This window comes from Hevea brasiliensis, chromosome 15, assembly GCF_030052815.1.
Source record: "Hevea brasiliensis isolate MT/VB/25A 57/8 chromosome 15, ASM3005281v1, whole genome shotgun sequence".
Lineage (NCBI taxonomy): Eukaryota > Viridiplantae > Streptophyta > Magnoliopsida > Malpighiales > Euphorbiaceae > Hevea > Hevea brasiliensis.
The window spans coordinates 47,051,642-47,063,916 of record NC_079507.1 but is presented as its reverse complement, the minus strand read 5'-3'; the positions used below and the strand labels follow the sequence as shown (position 1 = coordinate 47,063,916).

The 12,275-nt window shown below is 32.6% G+C and overlaps 1 non-coding gene across 1 annotated transcript; it reads left to right on the top strand.

The window, feature by feature from the left end:
• The first annotated feature begins 7,130 nt into the window (after positions 1-7,130).
• On the top strand, positions 7,131-7,232 carry LOC131174254 (U6 spliceosomal RNA). The gene has a single exon (XR_009144502.1). It is a non-coding gene; the product is annotated as a U6 spliceosomal RNA (small nuclear RNA).
• The last annotated feature ends 5,043 nt before the right edge of the window (positions 7,233-12,275 follow it).

Below are 12,275 nucleotides of genomic sequence, written 5' to 3'. Positions count from 1 at the left end.
AGACCGACATCTTGAGAAGATGGGTCTAAGGTATTGTAATGAATGGCTCTAGTGCTAGTGGGATATTGTTAGTAGTATGCCCTAGAGCATATTATTTAGTATGTATCTTGTACATGTTTTATTAATAAAAAGCATTTTCACTTTTCTGTTTACATAATATATTTATGTGTAATAGAAAAGGTCCATTGATATTTTGTTAGAAATTCTATTCTTAAGTTATTAAGAATATGAGTGACAGTATTTCTAGTACAAAGTATCATAAATAGGTTCACAATTGAGGATACTTCACAATAAGGATATGACTTATCCAGAAAGATTGTAATCATGTTTGTTCCCAAGTTATTTATATGAGATATAAATAAGATGGAATGGTGAGTCTCATGCCATATAACAAACATGATAGGCACTTATACATGATAAGTAGGTCGAACCAGTGACATTTATGACAAGCACATAGAGTTTACTCTTGTCAATGTATTGTCATAAATCATATTAGTGCATATAATCTTTAGACCTGAGATAGCATAGTTATCTTGTATATAGGTGGTTTGAGTTTGATACTGCTTTCATACTTGTGCTATGTATAGGTATATGGGCATGTGTTGGCTCCTACTAGCTATATATGGAGGTAGGTATTGATTAAGATGGAATCTGTTCCTCTAAGTAAATAGGGATAAAATCCTATGTTCATTTAATTGTTCTTGATGTTTCATGTTCCTGGCCAGGACAGATAGATTTATTTAGAAAAGAGTTTCTGATGAGAAAAATCTTGTAATCAAGAACTGGAATTAAAAGAGAACATAATATTCATAGCAAATGGAGTTTGACATAAGCCATGACTCTAGCTCGAATTGGGATTTTATAACAGAGAGATTATAGTGCATGGTAACATATGATTATAGGTTCATTTAAGGTAAACCTTATTACTAATTGGGTGGCCATGGCATGCTATGCTAGGTGTTAACCATGGTCTATGAGGTGCATAAAATTATTTAGAGAAATCATTTATGGTAAGAAAGAGTTTTGATGATATTAAGAGTTGATATCATGTCTCATTGCTAATTAGTGATGAGCCTAGTAAGTCACACACATACATAAGTAATCACCAAATTAAATATGATTTAGTTAATTAATTAAAGAGTTTAATTGATTAATTAAATAGGTTTGGTTTACAATTAGATTATAAAAGTTCCTAGCATGGCTTGAAACCAAATCTAGGTTATTGGATATATAGTATAAGTTAAATTTATATTTAAAGTGTTTAAATATGATTTTAATTATGAGAAATTAATTAATAGAGATTAATTAACTAATTTATATTTGATATAAATTGATTAGAAGAAGAGAAATAATTATTTTGGATTGAGAACTCAAAATTAAGACACAGGGTTATTTTGGTCATTTCACAGGGTGACATGTGGCACCATGAGATGGTGACACATGGCACTACACATAAGCTTGCCATATGTCTTTTAATCATATAAGATGATTAAAGTCAATATTAAATATAAGTTTGACACTTGGCACAATGTGATTGGGTCAATTAAACTTAGAGCCAATCAAAAGGTGACATGTGGCAAGGGTTTTAAGTGATGACCTAGCTATATAAGTATTGTTATGAAAGAGTAAAACTTGTGGCTGCTGTTCTTCTTTGGTGCCACCACCCAAAGAACATCTCCCGTGTCTTCTTCTTCATCTCTCATCAATTTAAAGAGATTAACCAACAATCTCTTGAATTAAAAATACTAGAATTCGTTTCTAGTGTCCTGTATATATCTGTAATCTCTCAAAAGGTAAAACTTGATTTTCTAATTAATTGGAAAAGCTTTAGAAGCTGTTCAAGGGGTTGCCATTGGTGATCTTGGTGTGGACAAGCTAGAGGGACAACATCTGGTGTCCTAGGCGCATCCCAAAGGTGCCAAATACACTGCAGTGCATCAAAAAGGTTAGTGCACTTGTTCTTGATCTAATCTAGGGTTCTAAGGAATTAATCTATTAATTCTAAAATCTTAAATGGCAAATATAGATCAAAAAATATATTAAAATAGTTTTAATATGTTGTTTACCATTGAAATCAAATAGATAAAAATGAATCTTGCATGATGCATGTGACCCTAGATGAAAAATTTTGAATTTCAATGATCTAAACTTGTGTTTTTCATGCTTCCGCTCCTTCAATATATATATATAAGTAAACCATCAAATAAAATATTCTTTTTTTATATAAATATATTAAAATATTGTTAGGTAATTGAAATAAAAAAATAATAAAAATAAAAAAAAAATATTTGGGTTTCCACAGAAACTGAACTGACCAATTGCATACCGCTACTCGCCATTAGCAACTCCAGCAATAAAGATTAGAGTTTCTAATACTCCCTTCAACTTTTAGAGCTATTGGTGAACCATCCCCAACAACTACTAAAGCTTAAACTGAAGGGAAGAAGGATTTAAAGATATTATAGATGAATTTTGCTACAAAAACTTTATCCAAATTAATGGCGTCTATCTGACATGCTGGTTTTTAAGGAACTCACCACCATCTTAGCAATGCACTTTGGTTTGCTAATATGTCATGGGCGAGAGAGACCCACATGTGTTGATTATGACCCCATTGCGCTCATGAATATGGTAAGTAGCTATAATTTTTATTTTAATTTCTCTATGTTTTGATGGTTGAATTGATAATATGCCTTTGGATATGACTAGTAGCTAATATATTATTGTTAACTGAGTTATGTGAAAATTTTGTTATGTTAAGCTAAGGAATACTGGACATAGAATTTTATATTATTGTGTTGTTAAATTGTGATTTGAATGAGGGGAAATTAAAGGAAGTATGGCATTGAAAGGTGCTTTGCATATAATGTTAATAATTTTGACTTTGGATTTAAATGCTATGATTGAAAGTTTAGTAGTGTTTGTTAAGGGAGTAGTTGAATTGAACATGACAAAGACACACACACACATACACTAAATCGTTAATAAGGTGGAAATTCTCATATTCCATATGTACATGTTCCTACAGCTTTAATGAGCATTCTTGTTGTAATAGTTCTAATCTAGACTATTGCCGACGTTAGGGCACTTGAAGGCATAAGGCCACTAGAACCCATAACAAGACTAACTTTCATCAAAATCTCTATTTAAATCTGTTACTATTCATATTAGTACTTTGTTAAATATAAATAGTGATTATAATTCTTTTATATTACAAAATATTAAGTGGCATAGCACAGTAGCAAAATAACAAAACTTACATCTCCTTACAAAAGAGTTCCATAAAAATGTACATACACCTTTTAAGAAAAATTGAGATTATAAACTTTGGAAGTCAGTTAGCCAAAATCTACTGACTGTATCTTTATTTATTGTCCCTAAAGAGGAAGAGAGGGAAAGGATGTGAGATTGGGGCCAGTGAGTTGAAGCATACTTTAGGGAAATAAAACATCATAATGAAATAGTTTAATCAAGCACATGAATAATACAATAGTCACATGATGTTTTAGAACAAACAATTCATAACAAGTTAGCCATGTCTCTAACGGTTCCCCAACCACATCATAATCATTATTCCAATGTGCCTGTCCCATTAAAGGAGCTACTAAAGACTTTTTCTTAATATAACACATAATGGATACCAGGGATACAAAAGTTATGACTTACCTATAATGGATCCTGTACTCTCTGGTACCTAGATGTCAAAAGCATAAATTTGTCTTACTCAGCATCCTTTTCCTTTCTTTCATAAATGAGCTCATATACATGCATGCCTTTTCCTTTACCTTTTCCTTTTCATTACTTTCCCATTGAGAACCAGTTGGTCATGCATGATCTACCATCACAACAAAATTAATTATGCAACATCTTCATGATATGCATTACATATATACAATTAATCATACAATTATAATCAAGATATATCACATGACTTCAATCATGAGCATGCATGAAATGCAATAAATAATTTAATAAAATAGTTAAAATAATTTAAGTAGGTTCTACTCAGGTTGACCCTTTACTATTATTGGATCTGCTAGCGACTGCTAAATTTATTGGTTGGATGAACCTGTATAAATATATTATTTCTTATTAGATACTTAATCATGAATTAACTTTAATTACTTAATTAACTTAGCTTAAGTCTCTTAATTATCTTGCTGAAAATCTGGCAAAGTCTCCCATGTAATTAGACCTATCCTCCTTACAAAGCAATACAAACACAGAGTCTCAGGCCCACAGTAATAATCACAGTACCCATCTAGGGACTATAGTAAACCTAGTCTAAGTTTAGTTCTCCAGTCATCAACTTAGGTCCCTAACTCCTCAATAATCCAAAAATATATGTCTAGTGCCCCAAAAATCATAGAAATATTCTTGGAAGCCCTTTACAATGTTTTCATGTTGTTACAATTCATTTTACTTGACAATTACATGCCAAAAATATTTTATAATTTTAATATTGAACTCTAGCTTTAGGTAAAACTACCAAAGTTGGGATCAGGTTTATCAATAGCAATTCTGCTACTTGGAACTCATTTGGAACATTAAAATCCTTAGGATTGATTGTAAATAGGGTTAAGTTCTAGGTTGACCCATTGGGTGTCTGAATCAAGCCATAAAGCCAGTTTGGAATTTGGAAAGCTATCTTTGATTCGATTACACTTATACTAAGCCCGATATGTATTATTAATTATTATATAATTATATTTCATTTATTGGAATCAAAAAGGCTCAAAAAGGCATGCAATGATTACCTTTATCAAAGGGTATTCGATCGGAACAGGATTGGTCCCATCTTAATGGTTCAACATTCTAAGTTCATTGATGCCCTTGGATTGTTGATCAGATAGCCGAATTGTCCAGAATCTACTCAAGAAGCTACTGCCATATCCATCCCCTTCCTTCCTCATTTCTCTCTCCTCAAAGCCTCATTTCTACTGTTATGGGTTGAGAATGATAGCTGAAACTTTCTAGATTCACTTGCCATCAAACTCATCATGGTTGGTGGCCATGAACGCTGGAGAGGGGCTTGGGAACTTACGGTGACGTGATTTCCTTCCTTCGATTGCTCGCTTGTTCCACTTCTACCCATTGCCATTCATGGTTAAAGGATGGTTCCTTCTTGTTATTGCTAGAGCAAAGCTGACTTGTAAGGTCATCGTTAGGGATGGTAGATGTGGCTAGTGAGAGTGAGAGAAGAAGGTGACGAGGGAAAGGCTATCGTGAAAGGAGGAACTTGGGTTTGGAGAGTTTAGATTGCTCATGTGATTTGATGGTCTTGTTTATAATCCTACAACTATCAATACTTTCTTTTCCTATTGACAAAACATCCTCTTTTTCTTCGCTCTTCCAAAATGGGTATAGAAATGGGTGTTTTTTTTTTTTTTTTAATATATATATTGTTTACCTTAATTACTAGGGGGTTTTGGGGAAGATCTATGTGGGGAACCATCTAGGTGTGGGATGCTTGTTTAACCTCTGTATTCATCCCGTTCCTTATTTACTTAGGTGCACTGTGTGTTTATATATATATATATATATATATATATATATATATATATATATATATTAGTTTTTCTGTAACGTGCATTACACATTATTGTTCCTGTTATACATGCTCATGGTTTAATTTTTTTTTTTACAGATATATAATTTCTTGTTAAATTTTATATGTGATGTAATATTATCATAGTATTATAAGTATTATATTTAATTATTTAAATTAAAATATTAATTTTAATGTTATTTTAATTAATTATATAGATAAAAATATTTATTATTTGAAAATTATTATATTATTTATTGGATCATATTTTCATGAAAGTTATGTATTATATATAATAATAACATAGTTATAAATTTAAATGTAATATAATTAAAAAATATAATATTAAGTTTTAAAAATAAAAATAGGTGAAGTTGTTTAAATTTTAAAAGAAATTAAAAAAAAATGTAAGTTAGCTCATTGAAAAATTTATTCAAATTTTGTTATATTATTTTTTTATTAAAAAAAATTTTAATTTGCTTATATTATTTTTTTATAATTTAAAATAATATTAATTTGCTAAATTAATGTGATATCTTATATTGTAATTTAAAATAATATTTATTTTTATTATATTGATATTTTGAAATTTTATATATAGTCATATTGCTTAAAACAAATAATTGTAATACCTATTTAATATATTTAATAAATATTTTTTTTTATTTCTTAAATTATAGATTATATTATATATGTTATAAATACATTGTATATTAAAACATAAATACAAATATAAATTTAATCATGTATTTTTAATTAATTCATATTAATTATATAATTAATACTCTAAAATAATTAAATTATATTTTTCTTCTTTTCCTTTTCATATTTACCACTTGTTTTAATTATTTTAAAAATTTAAAATATATCAACCTAAAATTAATATTAAGAAGAGCATAACTTTTCACATAAATATATATAAAAATATGAATAGACTTTCTTATAACTTTATGGTCAAAATTAACAACCTAACTAAAATTGACTAATAAATTAAAAATAAAAAAATATATATTTATGCACATAAGGATATTAACAAATTATAATTAATATACGAAAAATGATATTAATCATTTAAAATATTATAGGATGTGTCAATATTACACATAAAAAGAAGGATAATTAATCTATTTTAGCCTATATAAATGTTATTCAATTTGTAAGGATATTGGCTTCATTTGATATTGGTAATAATAACAAAATCTTTGTAATCACATTCATGTGTAACCATTCTCAATCTGTTATATTAAAAAGATTTAAAAAAAATTGAAGACTTATAAATAGATTTTCCTATTGGAGAAAAAAATATAAACAAAAATAATAAAGAAAGGAAAAAAATTACATTATAAATCAAAGTTAATTAATTTTAAATCTTATTACATAAAAATAGAGTGTATAAATATAAAGGTTATCTATTACTAATATTTAAAAAAAATGCTAAAAATTTATAACAAATAAAATAATTATCATTGAATTGGATTAGAATTTTATATCTATTGATAAAAATATATTTTTTGTAACAGCCCGATCCTTCTCCAGTTAGTATTGTCCGCTTTGGCCCATGGGCCTCACGGATTTGTCCCTTGGGAGGTTTCATTCCCAAAAGCGCTTGGAACGATACAGAGAAGATTAGCATGGCCCCTGCGCAAGGATGACACGCACAAATCGAGAAATGGTCCAAAATTTTCAAATGTAATGGCTCGGCCCACTAGTGATATTGTCTACTCTAGGCCGAAACCCTCACGGTTATAAAACGCGTCAATAGGGGTTAGGAACCTCCATCTTATGAACCTAGCATCTCTCCTGTGTTTTGTCGATGTGGGATTTGCCTAGGGTGTTACAATCCACCCCCCTTATGGGACTCAGCGTCCTCGCTGAGGTTTGCCCCACCATCGTTCAAGGTTGCATGCGGAGCAGCTCTGATACCACAAATGTAATGGCCCGGCCCACTAGTGATATTGTTCGCTCTGGGCTGAAGCCCTCACGGTTTTAAAACGCGTCAATAGGGGTTACAAACCATCAACTTATATACCCAGCATCTCTCCCGTGTTTTGTCGATGTGGGATTTGCCTAGGGTGTTACAATCCACCCCCCTTATGGGACTCAGGGTCCTCGCTGAGGTTTGCCCCACCATCGTTCAAGGTTGCACGCGGAGCGGCTCTGATACCACAAATGTAATGGCCCGGCCCACTGGTGATATTGTCCGCTCTGGATTAAAGCCCTCACGGTTTTAAAATGCGTCAATAGGGGTTACGAACCACCAACTTATAAACCCAGCATCTCTCCCGTGTTTTGTCGATGTGGGATTTGCCTAGGGTGTTACAATCCACCCCCCTTATGGGACTCAGCGTCCTCGCTGAGGTTTGCCCCACCATCGCTCAAGGTTGCACGCGGAGCGGCTCTGATACCACAAATGTAATGGCCCGGCCCACTAGTGATATTGTCTGCTCTGGGCCGAAGCCCTCACGGTTTTAAAACGCGTCACTAGGGGTTAGGAACCTCCATCTTATGAACCTAGCATCTCTCCCGTGTTTTGTCGATGTGGGATTTGCCTAGGGTGTTACAATCCACCCCCCTTATGGGACTCAGCGTCCTCGCTGAGGTTTGCCCCACCATCGTTCAAGGTTGCACGCAGAGCAGCTCTGATACCACAAATGTAATGGCTCGGCCCACTAGTGATATTGTCCGCTCTGGGCTGAAGCTCTCACGGTTTAAAACGCGTCACTATGAGTTACGAACTGTCAACTTATGAATCCAGCATTTCTCCCGTGTTTTGTCGATGTGGGATTTGCCTAGGGTGTTACAATCCACCCCCCTTATGGGACTCAGCGTCGTCGCTGAGGTTTGCCCCACCATCGTTCAAGGTTGCACGCGGAGCGGCTCTGATACCACAAATGTAATGGCCCGGCCCACTAATGATATTGTCCGCTCTGAGCCGAAGCCCTCACGGTTTTAAAATGCGTCAATAGGGGTTACGAACCACCAACTTATAAACCCAGCATCTCTCCCGTGTTTTGTCGATGTGGGATTTGCCTAGGGTGTTACAATCCACCCCTTTATGGGACTCAGCGTCCTCGCTGAGGTTTGCCCCACCATCGCTCAAGGTTGCACGCGGAGTGGCTCTGATACCACAAATGTAATGGCTCGGCCCACTAGTGATATTGTCTGCTCTAGGCCGAAGCCCTCACGGTTTTAAAATGCGTTAATAGGGGTTAGGAACCTCCATCTTATGAACCCAGCATCTCTCCCGTGTTTTGTCGATGTGGGATTTGCCTAGGGTATTACAATCCACCCCCCTTATGGGACTCAGCGTCCTCGCTGAGGTTTGCCCCACCATCGCTCAAGGTTGCACGCGAAGCGGGTCTGATACCACAAATGTATTGGCTCGGCCCACTAGTGATATTGTCTGCTCTAGGCCGAAGCCCTCACGGTTTTAAAACGCGTCAATAGGGGGTTAGAAACCTCCATCTTATGAACCCAGCATCTCTCCCGTGTTTTGTCGATGTGGGATTTGCCTAGGGTGTTACATTTTTTTTATTTAATTGAATAGTTTATTTATGCTAATTAAATAGTTATTGTTTAACAGTAATTTTATAGTTTAATATTATAAGTTTGTAAATATTTAAAATAATTAAAAAAATAAATTAGCATAGGTGAGATTCAGTATTTAATGTTATTTATTAATTTTATTGTAATAAACTAAATAAGTTTTAATAAATTAATAATACTAATGTAGAATTATAATAGAATTTTTAGTATAAGTATAATTATGATTAAAATAATATTAAAATTTTAATTTATATTAATTATAGTAATTTAGAAATTGAAATTATTTATAAATTTAAAGATGGATAACTCGTCGCATTTTAGTGACAAATTTACATTGAACAACTTTTTATTGCTAAAAATATTAGCGAAAAATAACTTGCCGCTAAAAATTTTTAGCGACGAATTTGTATACAATAGCTTTTCGCTACTGAAAGTGTTAGCAACGACTTTGTATAAAATAACTTCTTGTTGCTAAAAGTCGCTATAAGTAATTAGCAACGAGTTTTGGTCAATAATTTATATTATTAGCCACAAATATATATATATATATATATATATATATATATATATATATATATATATATATATTGCTATAAATATAATTTTTTAAGTATTTTTATAAATAATATAAATCATGAAGGCATTATTGGCAATGTTAATGTCCCCTTCATATATTATTATTATTATTATTATTATTATTATTATTATTATTATTATTATTTCTAAATATTATTATTATTATTCACAATTCAGTACATGTATTTTTTAAAATTATATTAATCAGTCTTTAAAATTTGATTTCATCAACCTGTAGGTACTCCATCTAAAAAATTTATCATTAGTTATTAATGCTTAATAAAAAGACCTTATTACTTTTTGGGTAAATTACTAATAATCCTTAAATATTATCATTATTCACGATTTAACAAACATATTTTAAAAAATGCATTAGTTGGTTCATAAGATTTGATTCTATCAACTAAAAAGTTTTTCCATGCAATTTAAACTGGTATTCTATCTACATCCAAAACACGTTATTTTAAATCTAGTTTAATAAGCATAAAGAGTTATTTGTTCAAGATCCTATCTATGTTTTATGTCGATATGATGTGAACCAACATGCTATGATAATGATGTTCACATTGAACACATCTCAGCACATTAGATAGAACCAGATTTTGCAAGAAACATTAAACTAGAAACTAGAAATTTATTGGATGGTAGAATAAGCTATTTATGTACAAATGCTTAAGATAGAAAATCTTGCAAAACATGAAGCTTCTCAAACTTTATTGAAATGGAACTGGAACTCCTTGCTTCCTGTTCACAATGGCCTTTGGCAAATAAGGGGTACTCATTCCATCCAGCTCCTGTTCATCGGGTCCCTCCCAAAAGGGCGCTTCACCTGCACCCACCAGACGCCAGTATCCTGTCTTCAGAGACTCAGCCTGATCCAAAGAAAATTTACTCCCGGAGAACCAAGAAATTGGGACCGAGTAATTCGGCCATGGACACAAACATCTTCTGAAAACATTTTGCAATGCCAAGAATTAACGTCATTGTTTCTTTCTCCAGTTCATATTTCAACTGCTTTTGGACTTAAAAAAGTAAAAGAAAAGGAAAAGATACGTCTAGAACCAGAGGAAAGAGGAGACACACCTGAAGCTTCCTCAGCAGAGTGCCTCATGGAAGCAAAATCAACGCATGCACTGAGATCAGCAGACCAAGGATTGTCGAGTATGTTGACAAATCAGTGTTTCCTAATTGCCTGCAAAATACAACAAACGCAAAATACGCACATGTCTAGTGAAAGAAGCCTAGTTTATAGTGCAAATAATACAAATGATAAACAGCACAGTCCTTTAAACCCAAATGAGAGTGTTGACGACAAAACGTGAAGGACAAGCATAAACCACAGAGTTCCCCAGTATTCAAACATTGTATGTTTAGATGAACAGAAATTGCTAAGCACATGGAGAATCCATATTTGGCTTAATTAGTCTTAAATAATGGAATGACTTGCATTGAATAAAGTATTGAGAATCTTTGCTCGAGACACCAGATATGAATACCATCGGGGATAACTCTATTTAGATAAAGTTGTTATTCTTTAATACTGAGTGATGAAATCAGAATCAAAATATTAGAGGGTCATCTTATTTACATCTTATTTATTAGATGGACTAAAGAATTGTCACTGGTATTAATTAAGGATAGTGTCTAAATAACAGAACAAATAAGAAGAAGAAACCAGACGAGCGAGCTGTCTGATGAAACTACTCTATTTAAACCATAATCAATTATAAGTGCCCCTCAACCATCAGAACTTATTCTCTTGGCAGTTCTGTGAGTCAAATCCATTGCTTTTGGGCAAACTTCAATGTGATTAAGCTTCTGTTGTGTAAAACCACACCCACACAAAATAAAGAACACAAAATTTAACGTGATTCGGCGTAAACCTACTCCATCAAATAAATTCACTATCAAGGAAAAATAATTAGAACCACTAATTATTTTTCTCACCCTCAAAATCACTCAAACAAAACTCATAGAATTCAACACACCTCTCCACTTTGTGGGCTGTCTGCAATACATTCCATATAATGACTAACCAACTATTCATATATATAGGCCACTAACTTAGTCCTTTTAGGACTCTAATTATTAAACTTCATAATTTAAATTCTACTAAACTTCCTAAACTAATTATACTTCCTAAATTAATTATACTTCATAATTTCAATTGGACTTGGACTCTAACAATCTCCACCTCCAAGTCAAATGGAGTTAGTCTTCATAATTTCTGTAAAAGTCAATTTTCTCTTGGGTACTTCATTGCACTCTTGATTGTTAAAGTTGCCTCTTGCTTCCACTTGCATTCTTCCAATCAATGTGCTTCCTTCTAATTTGTAGAGATTCTTTATACCAATCTTCTCACTCTTCATTATCACAAGAGCACCTCAGCTAACTCTCATGACTCCACCATGAATCGAACACCCATAACCCAAAGAATCCAATTTACCCAAGAAAATTAAGTTCCTTTTAAATTTAGGAATATATCTCACTTCATTGAACACTTTTACTTGATCACCAGGCATCTTGATCTTCACTCTTCCAATACCTTCAACTTTTATCTTGTTCCCATTGGCTAACTTCACTTTTTCTTCTTTCTTTTTTTCAA